The sequence below is a fragment of the Sylvia atricapilla genome, chromosome 5, assembly GCF_009819655.1.
Source record: "Sylvia atricapilla isolate bSylAtr1 chromosome 5, bSylAtr1.pri, whole genome shotgun sequence".
In the NCBI taxonomy this organism is placed as follows: domain Eukaryota; kingdom Metazoa; phylum Chordata; class Aves; order Passeriformes; family Sylviidae; genus Sylvia; species Sylvia atricapilla.
The window spans coordinates 53,628,971-53,646,753 of record NC_089144.1 but is presented as its reverse complement, the minus strand read 5'-3'; the positions used below and the strand labels follow the sequence as shown (position 1 = coordinate 53,646,753).

Below are 17,783 nucleotides of genomic sequence, written 5' to 3'. Positions count from 1 at the left end.
AAATAGAGCATTATTTTGCTGTTTGCAGTTTATTGGTATGTTAAGCTTCTCTGAGGCTCCAGGGATCAAAAAAATCAAGCTAAGACAAAAAGAAGAGAAAAGTGAATCAGCTGGGTTATATTAGTAAATAATTTAGAGTGCTTAAAATAACAATGTTCACACATTTTTAATTTAAAGCCTGCTAAATCCTTTTAAAATTCATTTGTATTTGCAATTACTTAAACTGTGAGCTGTGCACTGGAGGGAGTGAAACTATAGATTTTAAGTACGTAGCTGGAGGTAATATATAAATTCAATTGATCAGTCTGGCAGAGAATTGATGCCACAATTTGTACCCGGTGGCACTTTCTCTTTCTTACCCGACTGGCTTAGAACATTATCAGAAAGTCAATATGATACGCCAATACAGTGATATACTTGCAGTCATAAGCCCCTGGTTTAGATTAAACCCTGGGTGCTCACGCCATGGGTTGCAGTGGACAGACAGCCTGACTCCATCCCACTCTGAGCCGCCCTGAGAGCACTCAACTGCCTTCAGCTTCCCAGGTTTCATGTGGTTATCAATGGCCCCAGCAGCCAGCCAAACCAGGCACAGAGGATGTCTGTCTCTGCGAGGCAGTGCATTGGGCAGGGAGCAGTGCCTGTGCAATGCTCCAGTCTGGCTGCAGTTCCTCCTATCAGCTGCCTGTCTCTGACAGGCTTTACACTCATCGTGATCAGGTTTCGTTTATAACTCTTCTGCAGTCTCATGTTTTGGTTCTCTCTCTTCCTGGTAATTTATTAATGATTTCACCTCCTCTGCATTCTCTTTTGAAACCCTTCCATTTTATAAAAGGCATCTTTATGAAGCCTGATGAGGAATGACTTACAAAGTCTGCCTTTTGAGAATGTGACTTTCTTTATTTGTGCCTTCATTGAGAACTAAATCAGGCCGCCAGCCACTAATTTCAAACAAAACACTTACTTATTTGAGTAAAAACCCATTATATCTGGTGTGACATGTAAAACTAGAAGGTCACCTACATATTTGCCCTGCATTTATTTTCCTCACAGGATTTTCAGTTGTGTATAGTACGTACAGTAGCATCTGACACTTTATGGCACATGTTAATTTTTTCCTGCAGAAGTGACCCTTTCCTCTTCCACCTACAGAACATGTGATGCTTAGAATCAGAGAAATAACGTGGAGAGCTGTTGGGTCAATAGTTGTTTAACCCTCCCTGTGATAATGCAGAATTATTCTAGCCAGTGCACCACAAGTACTTTGTTTTGTGCAGCTTTAAGTGACACAGCTGATTATCTCATCCACGCCTTCCCCTGCTGACACTCCAGTCAGTGCACTTCATTGTTAGGAATCTTTTCCTGGTCTTTGTCTAAATTTGCCTGGTTTATACTTGATAGACTCCTAATCAAGACTTGCTATCTCTAAAAAAAGTTCTCACTTTCAGTGCTCTTTTTGAATACTTCTCTGTAATTCCTCTGGGTTCCACTGTAGAGAAATTTTAAGAATGGACTTCTTTCAGTGGCACAGGACTTTTGTTTGTTCCCTTGATGCAAGGTTGGTGACAAGGGCTGGGAAATTCATCTCATGCTACAATTAGAATATAAGGGGAGAAATGTGTCTGCTTTCTTAGATTAAGAGAGAATTCTGAAACCTCACAATTTGCTGTGTCTTGTGGTTTACAGGATTTTATTTTCTATATTTGCTAATGTGATTTCATGTAACAGCTGGTAAAGGAGAGTGTCATATTTATTTAGTGACCTGCTAAAGTCAATTGTAGGCAGGTCCACATGGGTGAAGCTCTCCTGCAAACACTCATGCATGCACTTGCCTTCATGTTCATGGGTAGTTTTGTTGTTTTCACCAATAAAGGAAAGCTGACATGTGAGTGTCAAAAGGACAGGGTTTTAGGCCACATCTAGAGTGCCAGGCAGTTAAATGTTTATGTAGCACAGAAGATGCACATAAATTTCCAGTGCCCTGCATATGTCCACGTCAATGACTTAAGTAGAATGTGGGACCTCTAACCTTCAGGAATAAGGTGAGCTGTACTTGTTCTGGGGCTGTTTCATACTGATCTGCTCAATCTTCAGTGATAAAATCCTCTAAGAGTAAATTTGATTCAACTCATGACAACAACCCCTTTTTGTTAGAGGGAGATCAGGATAGAACCAGTCTCTTAATCCATTTGGCTTTTCTATTTTTGTACATTGATTGCTTATCAGGAAATAAATAAATGGGAAGGTAAAGGACTTGTGTACATCAGGGCAAAAAGCAATAGCCATTAAGCCTGTAACTTACAGTATATGCCCTTTTAGCAATAAGGACACTGCTTGAAATTGTCAGTGTGACAGATTTACTCCTAATAGCTTAAGCAAATTTCACAGTTTACCCAGGTCATTTTGAAGTAAAAAAAAAAATTAATGTGTTTGGAATAAAAATTAAAGATTATAAACTTCATGCACATCTGCAGAGAGTCAGCCATATGTTTCATGTGTTTATTTAAAATATTAGAAGGTTCTTGTTGGGATAGAATATGTTTCCTCTGTAGCTATAATATAAATAATCTAAAGGCATTTAAATACATTTTGACATTTAAGCATATGCTTAAATCGCTTTTAACATATTGATTCAGTCCTGCTCTACCAACACTCACCAAATACTGGAGAGTGTAGAACTTTAGAAAACTGTTTGTATGATGCACAGGGCTTTGTGTAGGTTCTTTTAGCAAGCCATGGAGGAAAACAAGGGAGAAAGGGGAGGGAAGGAAGATAGAGAATGATGAGGGTGTGTGTACCTGCAGTGTACAGTGAAGTGTTGGTCTCCTTCCCTCCTGGAACTGGGCTACCCTTGCATCTGCTGCTCTCACTTCCTGGTGGGGTTGGAAGGGCAGCCCTCCTTTTGCAGCACTGTGGAAATCACACACACTGTGTGTAACCTGCCCAGAGCATATCACTGGGTTAAGTATGAGCTGTGCTTTGGACACACATTTACACACACACGTTTCTTATTTCAGGTGTTTGATGAAGGATCTTGGAGTTTTGGTCCAACTCATTCAGCTCAAAGGTGATCACTCTTAAAGGAGTACCACACTGTTAAGTAAAACTTGTTAAGTGATAATCAGCATCAATTGCTCCTAAAGGCAGAGGGCCAACACCTTGGCTTGCTCCTAGTGTCATTGCTATATTGGAAACAGTGGGACACTTTAGAGAAACAGAGGTGTCATGAACAAAGCTTTAGGTCTATTCCATGGGATGCTGAACATCTGGAAAATAATTCAGCATGGGTTTAAATAAAGAGGATGGTTTACCTGCTCATACCTAACTTTTGAGGGACTGCTCAGGCATTTACACACCTAATAGCTCTGCTGGACTGGGCCAGAACACTTAACATTCTGTAGGATTGAGTCTTGAGTGTCTAATTACCATAAAAAATATACGGTGGGGAATGATTATGCACTGGTAAGGGGGAGGGTAGAGTAACCCTAATAAATCTTTTTGATCTTTAATTTCTCTACTAAAGTATAAATCAGCTCTGTATTTTTCTATCGGCTGGGTTGGTAACAGATATTAATGTAGCTGAGGCGAAAATTAAGACAGTGTGCCTGAATATTATTGCAAGGAGGGTTGACTGTATCACTGAGGGTGGGGTCTTGTGGGTATAAGAGGAGAGTTTGCTGGTTGAACAGGATGCACACCACAGCATGCGCTTCCAGTGAAAGGACAGTCTGACAGTCTTCTTTCATCCCTCTTGGAAATCTATCCAAGACATGACATTGATAAAAACTACAAAATGCTTCTTCTTCTTTTTTTTTTTTTTTTTTTTTTTTTTTTTTAAGAGGTGAATGCATCTAGATGTTTACATACTGAAAGACATGTTCTGAGATAACTTTGACTGCTCATCTCAACTTTATTATTAAAAATCCTTGAAGGCTGTAGATCCAGATTTCCAGTTAGCATGAGATTGCCTAGCACTGCACTTTTTATGTGGGTTAGACTTAAAAAATGAGTGTAGGCAACCTTAATTCTCTGTTAACGTTTCTGTGCGTATGGGAATATATTTATATGCACATATACTCACAGACATACAAGTAAAATATAGCAACGATGCATTAATTTTACATTGATTCAAAATATTTACAATTTCAGTTAAGATGATTGTGCTAAAGTGACAGAAAATAGTAAGTATTAAGTCTGCACTGTAAGTAATGACAAGAACTGTAGATCCTCACAGAAAAAAAACAATTGCCTGTGGCATCCACACAATATTTAAATTGGTAATCTCAAAAGAGAGGATGCTTAGATTTTCAAGCTTGTTTTTGGAAATTCTTTTCTTAGCTGAGAATGTAAGTTTAGGAGAAGTTGATAATTTTGAGCCTATTTTGTGTTTTCTTTTTGAGACCTAAGAGACTGATGTCAGAACTTCTGGAATAGGAGCAGTGTACTCTAACTTTTGGTATGTTGCTATGTAACTACATGGATGAAATCTCAGAATGATCTCAAGCCTGGGTGAACCTCAAAAGGTGAAGATACATTTCACCTGCATAAACCATTTTGTCATAATCTATTCATTTAATGATCTTTCTTTTTCCATTTACTTCTATTTTTTTATATTACATGACAGTAATATTAAAAAACTAGAAGCAAATGGGAAAAAAGTCTTATTAAATGAATTGATAATGACACATCCCTGAAAGCTGCACTTGAAGAGATAGAGATCGTGATATTCAGTAATGTTTATTCTCTTCAAGTCTAGAAGGGCAAAAGAAATTTCATGGACCTTTTTTTGAGTCTTCACTGGGTATGCTCACATCAAGTGAGTTCCTACAGTTCTGCTTGGCCATGAGTTGGAAGAACAGTTCAGCATGCTTGTAAAATCAGAGTTTTATGCTACTCACAGCCCAAAGGAAGGAAGGAGAATGAATACCTCTTTAAAATCTGAGCACAGGGTCTGCAAAGAAAGCAACTGACTGAAATACTTGCAGTTTCCTGGGAGTATGTGAAGAGATTTGCTAAATGCTGTAGATGTGCATGACATTGTCCTCTGCTTTTTTCTTTTTTTTCCCCCATTGGACTGTCTTCTGATAACACCAAGTCCTGAAATACTTCAGTGCTGGAAGAGCAGCTATCTCACAGCATTGTTCAAAAATGTCTTTTGCATTTTGTACCTTCTAATACTTCCCCACTTAAGTAGTTGTCCCTCAGTCAAGAATTGCCATCAGTTACTCACTTGGGTAGCAGCTGAAAGAGAACTGAGGATCCAATCCTGTAATTCACTGATAAACTCCATGAAGGAATTAAATTGCTCAGGGTTACTGAGACTGCTCTGTGCCACATGGGTTCAGTTCTTTATTTGCTAAAGTAACACACCTAAAGAGGTAACACATACAGAAGGCAGAACTAGAGCTTTTGGAGGAAAATATCCAAGCCTATCATGCTTAGTGTTATTTACAAGCAAGTTTGACATTTCTTATTTTCTTAAATTACATTTAGGTTGTTAAGAGGGATAAAAATCACAGATTTTTTTTTCCTTTGCTTTAAGGATATTAGAATAATTATTCAAAGGAATATGTCAGGTCAAGTGTTAACAGTATGTGCTGTAAATTAAAAAAATAATAATAAATAAATAAATGGGAAAGTAAAGCACCACACACAAGAACCAACCATCTGTTCCAAAAAGCTCTTACAGTTGTATCAGTCTTGGTAAGGATTTAAAAAACACAGAACATTTTCTGTGTTAAGCTTCATTATAAGAATTAACAGATTTATCTCAATTAAATGATCCGGAGCAATTTCTGTGCAATATATACTTACAATGAAACTATTATAGCCAGAAAGTACAAAAATTGCAGATCTTTTTGCATGGCTGGGTTTGTGTGAAAATAATATTACATAAGGAAGACAGCAGTTTTCAAAGGCAGTATCTTCAAAATGTGATGCAAAGTGACTCAATTCCTTTAGTGTAGAGTCTAGAAAATGTTAAGAGAACTTGCACTTTCCTGCCATTGTCGAACGAACAAAGTACGATGACTATTGACATAAAAGTCATTGACGGCAAAAAAGTCAGAAACAATTTTTTTGGTTGGAAAAATCCTCAACAATTCTATCATCCGTAGCTAGGACTGCAGGCCTGCAGCTTGTTTCTTTTACTCAAGGGTTAGCTTTTTTTTGTGTGTTAACTGTAAAGTAAAACAACTCTAGGCTAGGCTCTTGGTGGCAAGGAACCTAAGTTTCCTTAGGAACTCCAGTATTAGCTGTTTGATTCAAGCCTTGAAGAAGAAAGCAAATAGTGAATATGATTTTTTCTGGTGACCCAGATGATGAGAGTTACACTAAAGGAAGAGGATGAGCAGGAGGTGGAGTGAAAAAAGGGGAAGAATGAAAGAATGCTCTGGCTGGGCAAATGAAGTCTGCCTGAGTTCTCTTTTCATGATACATTCTATGATCTGCATTGCCTTTCAAGTTACATCTCAAATATGAGCTCAGTAACAATATGGAACAAAATCATGGGAAACAATGCATTAATTCATGTAATCCATGTGCTCAGGGAAGGGCTACAGGTTCAGGGGCCTGCAGACCATAAATGTGGTTCTCAGTAAGTATGATCTGGTGTTATGGCCTATATCATAGGGGATTTCTGTGACTTCATGCTCCCACTCCTGCAGCATTTGGCTTGTAGATTTTTGCTGTGTGCACTTCTACTAAACAGACTCCACACCCTTCCCTCAGCCCCTGTACACTCTACTCCTCTGTTCTTTGTGAGCATCTTATGCTGAACTCTCTGGTGTTTTCAGTGCTCATTGGAGGTTTATGGCACTGGATACTAATTAGTCTTCCCAGCATGATCTCCCTCAGTATATTATTACAGCAATGAAAATATCACTACTTGCGTAAGTGTTTGATCTTAAGTCAACCTATCTGTAGGTTTTGGTATGAAGCTGGGGTTAATCCCAGACTGAACATCTACAGATTTGAGAGGAATTCTGATCAGCAATTTTATAGGCAGTTCAGGTTTATTAGTAGTTAGAGTTACGATTGGGCTTGACTCTCCTGTCTGGATTGATCCTGAAATGTGCTGATCTTTTGCTCTTTTAACAGAGACAGAGAAACAAACAGTGTGGATCTTTCCGAGAGGCGCCGTGTTGCCTCTTTTATTCAGCACAATGCACTGAGCATGTTGTGTGCAGTTTTCCATATTTAATGGCTCTTTTATCAAAAAGAGTAGCTTTAAGCAATGGAATAAAATGAACTGTGTGCAAGTTGTTTCCTTGGCTTGCGATATCCCCTCTCAATCCAAGTTTGCCATTCCCCTATTGACTGCAAATCAAACTGAAAGTATAAAAAGGGAATGAAAAGGTTTATCTGCTTCCATTAGCAAATGCTATATCTAACAAAGAGATACATTTAATGAATAAATAAACACATAGGAGGCACACAGATGCTTTGCCCAAGTTTTGTTTTTTTTTTAAAATAATTTCTGGAATAAACAGATTTGAGTCTCCTTAATTGGCACAGGGGCCCCACCAGAGAGAGGAATATAACAATTAAGCAATCAGTCCAGCTATCAGAGGTGCTCTGGAATATCTGTGCACCTTTTGTGTTGGTAGCCAGTAGGTGCCAAATCCACAGCTCATGTAAATTGGCACAGATTTGTTGATCCCAAATGTTCTGGCCCTTAGTCTGGGCACTTGTGTACTGGAAACATTTTAACTTTCTCTGCCAGTGTCAAGCCTCTTTTGCAAGCAGAAGAAAAGAACAGCAGAAATGAAGCAGGATTTGTGTGCTGGGACACTTATGTCTGCTCCAGTGCCTTTGCAGGCACCAAAGTAGCTTTCAGACTAAAATCTAGACATGGAAGGAAGATGATCTAGGTATAACACCTATCACTGACCTTGAAGAAGTAAGTTTATCTCTCTGTAGCAGATATTATTACATTCCAACCTGTAAAAGCAGAATTATAGTATCTTACCACTGTGCTGAGGTTGTCCATCTATAAAAAAAGGGTCAGGGCACTGAGACAGGAGATGTTAGAGAAGGTAAAAAGTCTATAACTTTTTATTAGGAATTAACCTCTGCCATTTATGGCTTTTGTATTCTCTTACGTATGTGGTCATAATCTTTCATTTGGTTACTGTGACTCCTGTAAGAAGTTAATTTGTAAGGGTTAATTCTGAGAAATTTCTATGTAAATATGTCCTCAGAGGGGACAGGCCAATTAAAGCTACCTCTTATGGTGCAATATTTGTAACTTCATAATCTTTACCTTTTATATGGCTTCAGGAAAAAAAAAATCCACTGTGCTTGATTTTTAGGGAAGATCCTAAGGTACATAAATATGAATTGAATTTTAAGACATTACTTGAACTTATGTTCTAAATCTATATTCAGACACTCAAAGAAGTGGAAAGATTTGTCAGAAGTGCTGAGAATTGAAGTCTGAGTCCAGTTTGAGTTAGTAAAAACTTACCACTTCTGGAAGCTAGATCACTGATCAGATGGATCTGAATATGGATCTAAACTGTAATTTGCAAGCATTCATCTCAACATAACTATCCAGACCATGGAAAATCATAATTTTAAAGGCCTGCTTTTCCTCCTATTTCTTAATGAGTGTTATTCCAACCAAAGCTGTTTAACTGACAACCCCTTTCCCCTGCTGTGGCTGAAGGTAGAGACACTTGATGGATTTGTGTGGACTACATGCCAACTACATCTAAGGGCATTTGTAAGAACAATAAATTATGTTTATCTTGGGTAAAATCTTTCCTGTAATATTTGAAGCTAATGCCTTTGATCCTCCTCACTGGGTAATCAGCATGGAAGAAGGATGCAAAGATGCTAAACCTCACTGATTTTAATGAGAAAGACATGGCTTTGCCATTGCCATCATTTGAAGATGCTACCCTGGATGCTTTATGACCTTTTCATGTTCAGAGAATGTTTTATGGTTAGATGGTGTTCTCCTTGAGTAGAAAAGTATAATCTTCTAGGTAATGTAGGCTGGTGTATTTTAAAGAAAATGTTAAACTACTTACTCTCTTCATTTTTGTCCTTCTTACCATTTTTTTTGCTCCTTTTTAGTTTTCTTGGACTCATCCCACTGCTCTCTTCCTTCTGCCCCAAATGGAGGTGGCTTCTAATTTAAAGCTGACCTTTGCTGGGGTCTGTGGCTTCTAAGAGTGCTTTACCCTTTGTTGAAGTGGTTTTTAACTTTACTTTAGATTTAAAAAAAGATCAGTTGGGATATTCTAATGCTCCCAATTCAGTTTTTTTTTACTAACAGTGAAAGTTTAAAAGTCAGCATGGCTGAGAATAAGGGATACAAGGCAGAACATGAGAAAAGGAAAGTGCATATTGATGCACCAGAGTAATGCATAGGAACTTTTTCACTGAGTTGGTCTCATTGTTTCTCAGTAGAGTCCTCTAGGCAAGAATTGGAGATATTTATTGCTCAGTCATGTCCAAAAATCTCTTCAAGGTGTTGTAAAAGAGCATCAAATCCCCATGACTTGTATTAAACTTGGAAACCTCACTGTTTGGAGTTTTCGTCCTCAGATATGCATTGAAATTCCTGCAATTTTAATTTTAAAAAACATTATCTATAAAGCTGTCATGTCTCTGGTAACATCTACTATGGTCTCTCTTTACAAATCAAGTTCACAAATAATGAGTAGTTTTTTTGTTTGTTTGTTTGTTTGTGTTTTTTTTTTTTTTTTAAAGAAAAGTATAAATTCATTTGAAAAATTTGGAGGAGGGATGTGGAAGCAGTGGTGAGAGGGAGGAGGACAAGGAGGTTAGGATTTTACACTGAATTAAAATTCAATTTTTATGTCAAATAGCATTTTATATATTTCTTCAGAGCAAGTTTCTTAAATTTTATTCTGAAGGTTTAGGCTTGGCAAGACCCATGTGTCCAATTTCCTACATGTGTGTTTGTTTTGAGATTTATTAGGAAGTGGATGTGCATCTGGTGGTTTCAGTCATACAAACTATTTTCATTCAGATAAAAGTCTTCTGAAGGACATAAGACCTGTAAAAGCCTCCTGGGGTCTCATACTGACTTGGATTTTAGGACAACACCATGTTGAATTTCCACAAAGGTTTTAATCCCACTCCCTAACATCAAAAGGAGACTGATTCATAAAACATTACTTCCATCTTTTTTTTCTTTAGAATCTTGCTATAGATCTTTTGTAAATGGAAGTATATATTGTGTGTTGAATTGATTAGTAGTAAAAAAAAAAAGATAAAAAAAAAAAAAAGAAATCCAGCCCTGGAAGTGTAAGTAAGTATTGGCCTGAAAGAAATGCCTTGACGATTGGACAACTTTAATTTCTCAAAAATCAGAAAAATAAGGGTAAAGAACAAAAAAGTACCCATAAAATACATGAAACAGATGAATTTCTGTAGCTGCAACATTAATATATCAACACTGTCAAAAAGTCATAATTGTCTCAGCACTGTAACATTATTTATTTAATATTGAGAATCTATTATTGCACTCTAGTTAAGAAAAAACACTCTTACCTTAAAAATGCATGAAAATAATATTAAAAATTAACACTAAAACTATACAATGTGGCAGTAGGAGCCTCAGCAAATTGATAATGGAATAGGGAGACTTTCAAACCAGGTCAGAAACTACTACATGATATCTTTTTGATGACATATGAGAGACGAGACATAAAACATGCCCATTTCCTAGGAAAAAAATGAGGCCATTTGTAGAACTTCACCATCAAATAAAAGCATAAAATACTGAAAGGTGCCTGCAAGTCCTGAGGCCAAGCATGGAGGAAGGGAATTTGCAGAGTGAGCTTGTCTTTCTTCTGGAGCAAGCATTAACTAAAGCATACTGACAGAGGAGCACAATGAGTATTCAGGGCTCCAATAAATATGATGTAGCTGGAAATGTACAAATCCCAAACAGGAGATGTTCCACTGTTACTAACTGTTCATTTAAGTTATGCCTCCACTGTTCATGTTCACATGGTAGTGGGGCCTGAATGCAATCAGCCAGTCTGTCTCATTAACAACTAGATGTGTTGTTAAATAAAGATCTGTGGTAAAATCCATATGCCTTCTTCAGCTCTCTACTGAAAGTGTGAAGGAAGTTTTATCCATATTGAGTTGTCACCTCTGGTATTGAGTCTGACCACAGTGAAAGTACCAGCTCCTCAGGGAAATGGGTTGGGTTTCTTGTTTCTACCTGGGTTTCAAATGGCTTCTGCTCAAATTAATTGTGCATTTGCTAATTTTTTTCTCCTCTGATGGAAGTAGCACTGCCATGGAAAAACATTCATGTAATATTTTTATTTGCAAGGTGGGAGTGGTGTCTCTCTAGATCATCCAAAAAGGGCTCTGTCCTGGAACTGTTGTGTTGTTGAGAACCTGCAGAAACAGGGAATGAAAGAGTAGAAGCACCTGTATCCATAAAAATGAAAGAATTAAGGTATATGACGTGTGGTTTGCAGAATAGCTGGAATGAAGTGAAGTGAGGTTTCTAGGAAGAACAAGGTATCACTTTCATGATAGAAAGATGATAAAGTTGTAGTATAGTAGCAAAGTAAATAACAGACTACTACAAACCTGTATGTGCTGCATTGTTTTATTGCACAGTTTCCTCTACCATTTAAAAATTAACTATACCATTAACCATTTCAGCTTTTCTGTTCTTGCACCCATTGATCCATCTTTTATGGTGTATTCTTTATTCTTCCAGGGAGTGTTTTAAACCAGTGACTAGAAAGTATCTTTAGTCTGTCACATTCATTTCAAATTTCCTTGAAGAACTTTCTTGACCAGACACAATGTCTTCTCGAGCACCTAAATTTGCAATCTTAATTTTTATCCTTCATTCTATATGTCCCTGAGTTCAATTTTGAAGGACTATTTGTATCTTCTCTCCGAACTGAGTTTTTTCTCTCTCATAATTTTGAACTTAGTTTTACATTCTTGGGTTGAGGATCTGTGTGAAATGGTTATGAGGTTTCACAGGAGAAAAGGACACTCTGGCACTAAAGTGATCTCATTTTAGAAACATTCATTTTGTGGAAAGTGGTTTTTAAACATCCCAACTAAGCCCAACAAGGAACAGTATGTTTGCATTTGACGCATGCAGAAGCACAGAGAGAACAAAACTCCCACCTAGTTTTGTTGTGAAACATCTTCAAAGACAAAAGAAAATACAGTTCAAAAGGAATGATTATCAAATATAGCAATTTCTTTCTGTTCCTTTTGCAGAGGGTGCTGCCCTGCCTGTACCACTCTGACCCCAGCTGCTTACCAACTAGAATTATCTAACAGTCTTTCTCTCCTGAATAGGATTTTATCGGAACAACCAGATTTTGAGTTCAGCCTTCAGATGTTTTTGTTTTAGAAGAACTTGTAGAATGGTAGATATGGTAGGAACAGAATACCTATCCCATGGTAGTTATTCTTCTTAAAACATGAATATTATGGTTCATAGAAAGTGAATTATTACAAGTAACAATTGTAGGGAAAATGACAGTGGTGCTTAAATGAAGCTTGACAGTCTGCATAGCAGGCACCAGCCATCTGTGCTATGGCAGTACTGTTTGTATTTTAATGTTTAAACATACAGCAAAGATAATTAAGAATAACTATAATTAAAAATGATTACAACAAATTACTTTTCCCTCAGCAGTGATGTGTGCCTGTAACTTATAAGTTACTTGATGCAGTAACCCTTTGGTAAGGCAGATAGGATAGCTTTGCAATTCCCACCCTGTTTCTGACAGTTCATTGATTTTTTCTGGGGCTTTTATTTTATTTTTTTTCCCCAAATGATGAAAGAATTTTACATACTGGGCTTCATACACCTATTTGATGCACAGTAATTATCACTGAAATTTTGTTCTTCACATCAGAATCTTCACTCTCTGTATTTTTTTTCTTTTTCCTGAGACAAGATTAAAAGTAGCATATTTCTTAAGCTATGGAAAGAAAATGACAAGAAAAGCGCAGAAACTCACACATTTAGTTTCATTTTCAAAGAAAAATATTAATATTTGCTCTTGACAAAAAGAAAACAAAATTTGAAACAGAAAGAAACCAACTTTTAGGATAAATTAATGCAATATCTGTTATAACTTTCTATGCCTAAGAATAATAAGCACATTTTGCAGCCCCTTTGTAAAAAGCTCTAAATTCCCCCCTTGTCTTGTTACCTATGGAATTTTTTTATGGGTCCTTGGTGTCTGTCCTCATGGAGATTAACATATTTAAAGTACATGAGTGGGGTTAAAGACAATTTTTCTTAACCAACCATGAGCAGAATTTCAGTTTCTGAACAGCTCCTTTTGAAGAGATGTGGTCAAAATAAAGAGAACAGTTCCCAAAGCTGGCTCTGGAAACCTCTTCCTGCTCCAGTTCCACCATGTCCTTAGGCACAAGGTGAGATGCGGCATGGAAGATGGATGTGGCCAGATCATGGGTGCAGGCTGAGAAACCAGAAGGTCCCCTGATGTTACTGTAGTGTAGACATAATCTACATCTTCTATGAGATTCCTCTGTCATCCTTCCTCATCACTGAATTTGTCTTTGGGTTTTGGAACCAAAGGCTGGACACAAAAGGCAACAAAATCTTCTGAGAGGCAGAGTTTCATTTCAGAATCCCAGCTGTTCTGGTTCAGTAGGTTTTTGTCTGTCTTAGAATTAGATTGTTGCTAGATTGATTGCATGTGAAGCCATTTGCCTGTCCATCCATCACATGTCGGTTTAGATGGAACACTTTTTAGCAACTCATTCAATACCTAGTTTTTTGTGATGCAAATATAACTTAGTGTCACAACTACCATGAGGTGACTTGCAATAATTTCAGGAAATTCCAAGGTAATTTGACAGATGAACAAGCAAAGGGTCAACATTTACTTACACCTACTTGGCATTTCTGAGACAGAATCACAATGGTGGGTCAAGATACTTTGAATTCCTTAACTGATAGAACAAGAAAATAAAAAAAAAGACAAAATTGTTGTCCAGGCTACTGCTTGTTAAAGACATCTCTGATTCATTTGCAAATCTCCTAAGAAAACTGTTTTGGACTACCATCTCTGCTTACTTTCCAAAAACGAATAACTTCCATTTTGCAGAAATTATCCTCTGAAGTTGCTCCAGAACTTTTTCGTTTATCTGGACACCAGTGATGTGTCCTGCTGTAAAGATAGTGATAGCTGAATTGAAAGGCGCACCTTTGAAAACTGAGATTGCCACAGTGGCATTCCTCTTGCCCTGAAGGTGACAGAGGAGTTGTGCAACCTCAAAGGAAGCACAGCTATGGAGAACTGAGTGGTTTCATCACATGCTGGTCACTTAGATTAACAGAATGAGTGGAATATGTAAGCACGATATGAATAAAACATTGCAATAATGTGAAGAAGAATCCAAATACTTTTCCAAACCTAATGTTTTATTTACCACTCTAAGTAGTTTAGTGCTGTTCTGGCATGTAATATTTGATGGATATTATGTTTTATAAAGTTTGCATTGATAAAAGTATCTGCCTTTCATACAGGGGAACCACATGTTCTCCTCGCTTGAGAATAATATTACTCTATAAGGCTGATTACAGCTCTATTTGAAATTCATTTCAGATTCAAATGGTGTGGGCCAAACTGAGCCCTGGCGCAAATCTGCTTGTTCCAATGGAACTCCACCAGAGGAATGTTTGACCCTATGGGTTAATGTAATGAAAAGATAACAGCATACTGTATGATCACATAAATTAAAGATGGGAAATACCAATTAGGTCAGCTAGTCCTTACCCGGGGGACCAATTTAGAGTGTTCCCTACACTCTACTCTCGAGTGCTTTGCATTGTTTTAAGAAACTCATGCAATAAGACTCCTGTCTTGGGAGACTATGTGGTAGTCCATCAGATATCACAACTAAAAACTGTTTTTTTCAGCATCCATCTCTATTTTGTTTTTTTTTTAATCCTCAAATACGTCACAAGCTTTCTGATTCACTGTAAGCAACAGTATTTTGGGCTTTTTTCTATTGGGTTTTCACAAGATAGATCCCACGGGTTTTCACTTATCACTTACCTTGGATTCATTCCAATATAGAATACAGGAGAATTATTATTATTATTATTGTTATTATTGTTATTATTATCACAATCATTATTATAAATTGCCTAGGTCAAATAAGAATTTAAAAAAATCTATTTTTATTCTCACAGATGAAAAAGACATGGAAAAGAACTGATATTATTTCTATTGTTCCTGTTGTTTTTTGGTTGACTGTTTGTGGTTTTTTTAAGAGGAAGATTGGAAACAGAAATACAACAATCAATTAGGAGAGGTTTAACTTTCATCCCAGATAACTTGAAGTAGTGCTGGAGATTCCAGGCTCAGATGAGATAAAACCCAATTTCCCAATGCATCTCCACCGTTGTACGCTCCTGGCTACAAAGCTAACACAGACATTCAAGCTGTCATGTACCAGAGTGGTGTCAGAATGTGACTTGGGCAGCAAAACTTGGTGTCTGAGCAGTGCCATGACAGCACTGAGAACTTTCCTCCAGTGCCACTGGGTCGTCACACAAATACCTTCATCCTGAGTTTGACCTTTCCATCAGAACAAGGGTCCCCACTCTCTAGATGGAGCAAATGTCCATGGTTTTAGTAGGAGAGGCAAGATTTGATCCAGAGTGTGCTAAGAAGATTCAGGAGTTGTTCAGAAATTGATTGGCTCAATTGTGTTTCGTGCTACTGCCACAGTACTTTTTGTCCAAAGCAGACTTCAAAAATTTGCTTTGGACTAGCTGGCTTTTCCCACAGTGTAGTATAACACAACAGCTAATTAACTTTAGGTCTTTTATATTGGAGTTTATAGTGTATCAAGTTGTGTTTGATCAGGTAATACAGTGCCTGCTGATCTGAATTGTTAATAATTTCGAGGGAGGGGCACTCATACAGCCAAACTTTGATCCCTAATTATTAAATTATTTGGTTTAGATGAGGAGCCTAATTTCACAAAAATCCTGGTGCAGGCAATGTAATGTCAAAGACAACTTCAGAAACTAATTTTAAACTGATCTAAGTTTTATTTTGCTGTGGTTTGCCCCCAAAGGATTCTGCTTTTGCCAGAAGTAAGGGCCCCTAAGAGAGATATCTTGAATAATTTCCTTGCTTACATGCCTTTTTGAAATGGTGGAAGAAGGTGCTGAGATACATGTAGTAAGTCCTTTAGTAATAATGGTAGCAGTTACTATAGAAAAGTTTTTTTAAAATACACGTGTCTATCTGAAAATACAGATCTGAAATGGCTGAAAAACAGAATGATCGGAGAAAAGTGAGGAAAATAGGAGAACAGTATCTGAAAAGTATCCAAGTGAAATCAATTAGGGTAACCGAAAGAATCCAGAAGCACTGGAATATTAAAGTTAACATTATGTTAATAGTAAATTTATTTTTTTCGAGCCCCACAACATTGGAAATGAAAGTATATTAATATTATGAGTTATGTATTGCTTAGAAAGCATACAACAAGTTTTTATTGATTCATGAGCCCTTTCTGCAGGACTGTCGCTATCCACAAGCCACATTGTCACTGAAAGTATTAGAAACTTCATGGTGTTGTTGTATTGGGGTTTTTTTTAACTGAATTAGTTGAACGAAGAATTCCAGTTTTAGAGCTGCTATTGCAATGGCTGTTGGGCAAAATAACAGGCACCCAATCAGGTCATTGTCTGCACTGAGTTTTGTTCAGGTGTGACCGAGCCTCTGTCAACATCTCCCCAGGTGCTGGCATCTCCCCTATCCTGGGCTGATACCAGGAATGACAGGAACACAAGTGGCTGCCAGTTCTCCCCACCATAACCCCTCCTGCCATTGCACATCCCAGGGAGTCATGGGCAGTGAGACACAGCATCTCTTTTCTGGAACCACACAACTCCCTAACAGGTTTTACAGTTGTTTGACAGGTCCACTATTTTTTTTTTTCCTTTGGTCACCTCTGTGTCACAGGATGGCTTTCAGCTTGTGCTATGGGCTAAGTTAATTTAATTTATGTAAGATGTATATGTTGAGAAGTGAGAACATGGAGTTTAAAAATGACTAATATTACTTCAGACAGAGTGCCAACATCCTTAAATTGCCTACCTTTTAGATCTACATTCATGAGAGAGAGGAGAAAAACAGAGGATGGCACTTTGCATACTGTTTCACACATTCTAATAATACACCATAGACTCTAAGTTTTGCAGAAAGCATCTGCTGAATTTCTGTACAAAAAAATTAATAAGAAAGATAAGATGTAATGAAACACGGTAAAAAATAGAAATTCTAAAGATAAATCTTATTTATAGTAGACCTCCTTGAATAACTATGTTCGGTTTTAGTCAGGTCAATGACCAAGCTCAGATACACAATAAAAAAATTATCTTGGGTCAACTTAAATTAAGAATGATCAATTTTCCTTTAACGTTCTGAAAAGCTAAACCAAATTATTTCAGTTCAAATTAAATGTGTCATTCAGATTGAAACAAAAGGTTTTGTTTAGCTTCTTGACTTCCATTGACTTTGTTAAAGCATTGGAATACTTAAAATATAAAGATTGTACATTTGTAAGTCAAACTAAATCTAGATTAAAATGTGAATGTCCTTCCCATTTTTTAGCTGCTGGGAAAAAATATTTCCAACTTTCTTTTCATAATTTCATACTAAAAGTTATCTGGAATTGCCACAATCTTCTTGACACAAATAAGCATATTTTTGTTTGTTTTGTTTATGAATAAATTTTTCAGCTGTGAGATT

At 37.1% G+C, this 17,783-nt stretch overlaps 1 long non-coding RNA gene across 1 annotated transcript in view; it reads left to right on the top strand.

Moving 5' to 3' along the window:
• The window catches only part of LOC136360907 (uncharacterized), a 70,596-nt gene extending 60,334 nt beyond the window's left edge, over positions 1-10,262 (top strand). Inside the window, exon 3 of the long non-coding RNA XR_010743541.1 lies at positions 9,944-10,262. This is a non-coding gene — a long non-coding RNA (uncharacterized lncRNA). The remainder of the gene's footprint in view (positions 1-9,943) is intronic.
• Positions 10,263-17,783: the final 7,521 nt, after the last annotated feature.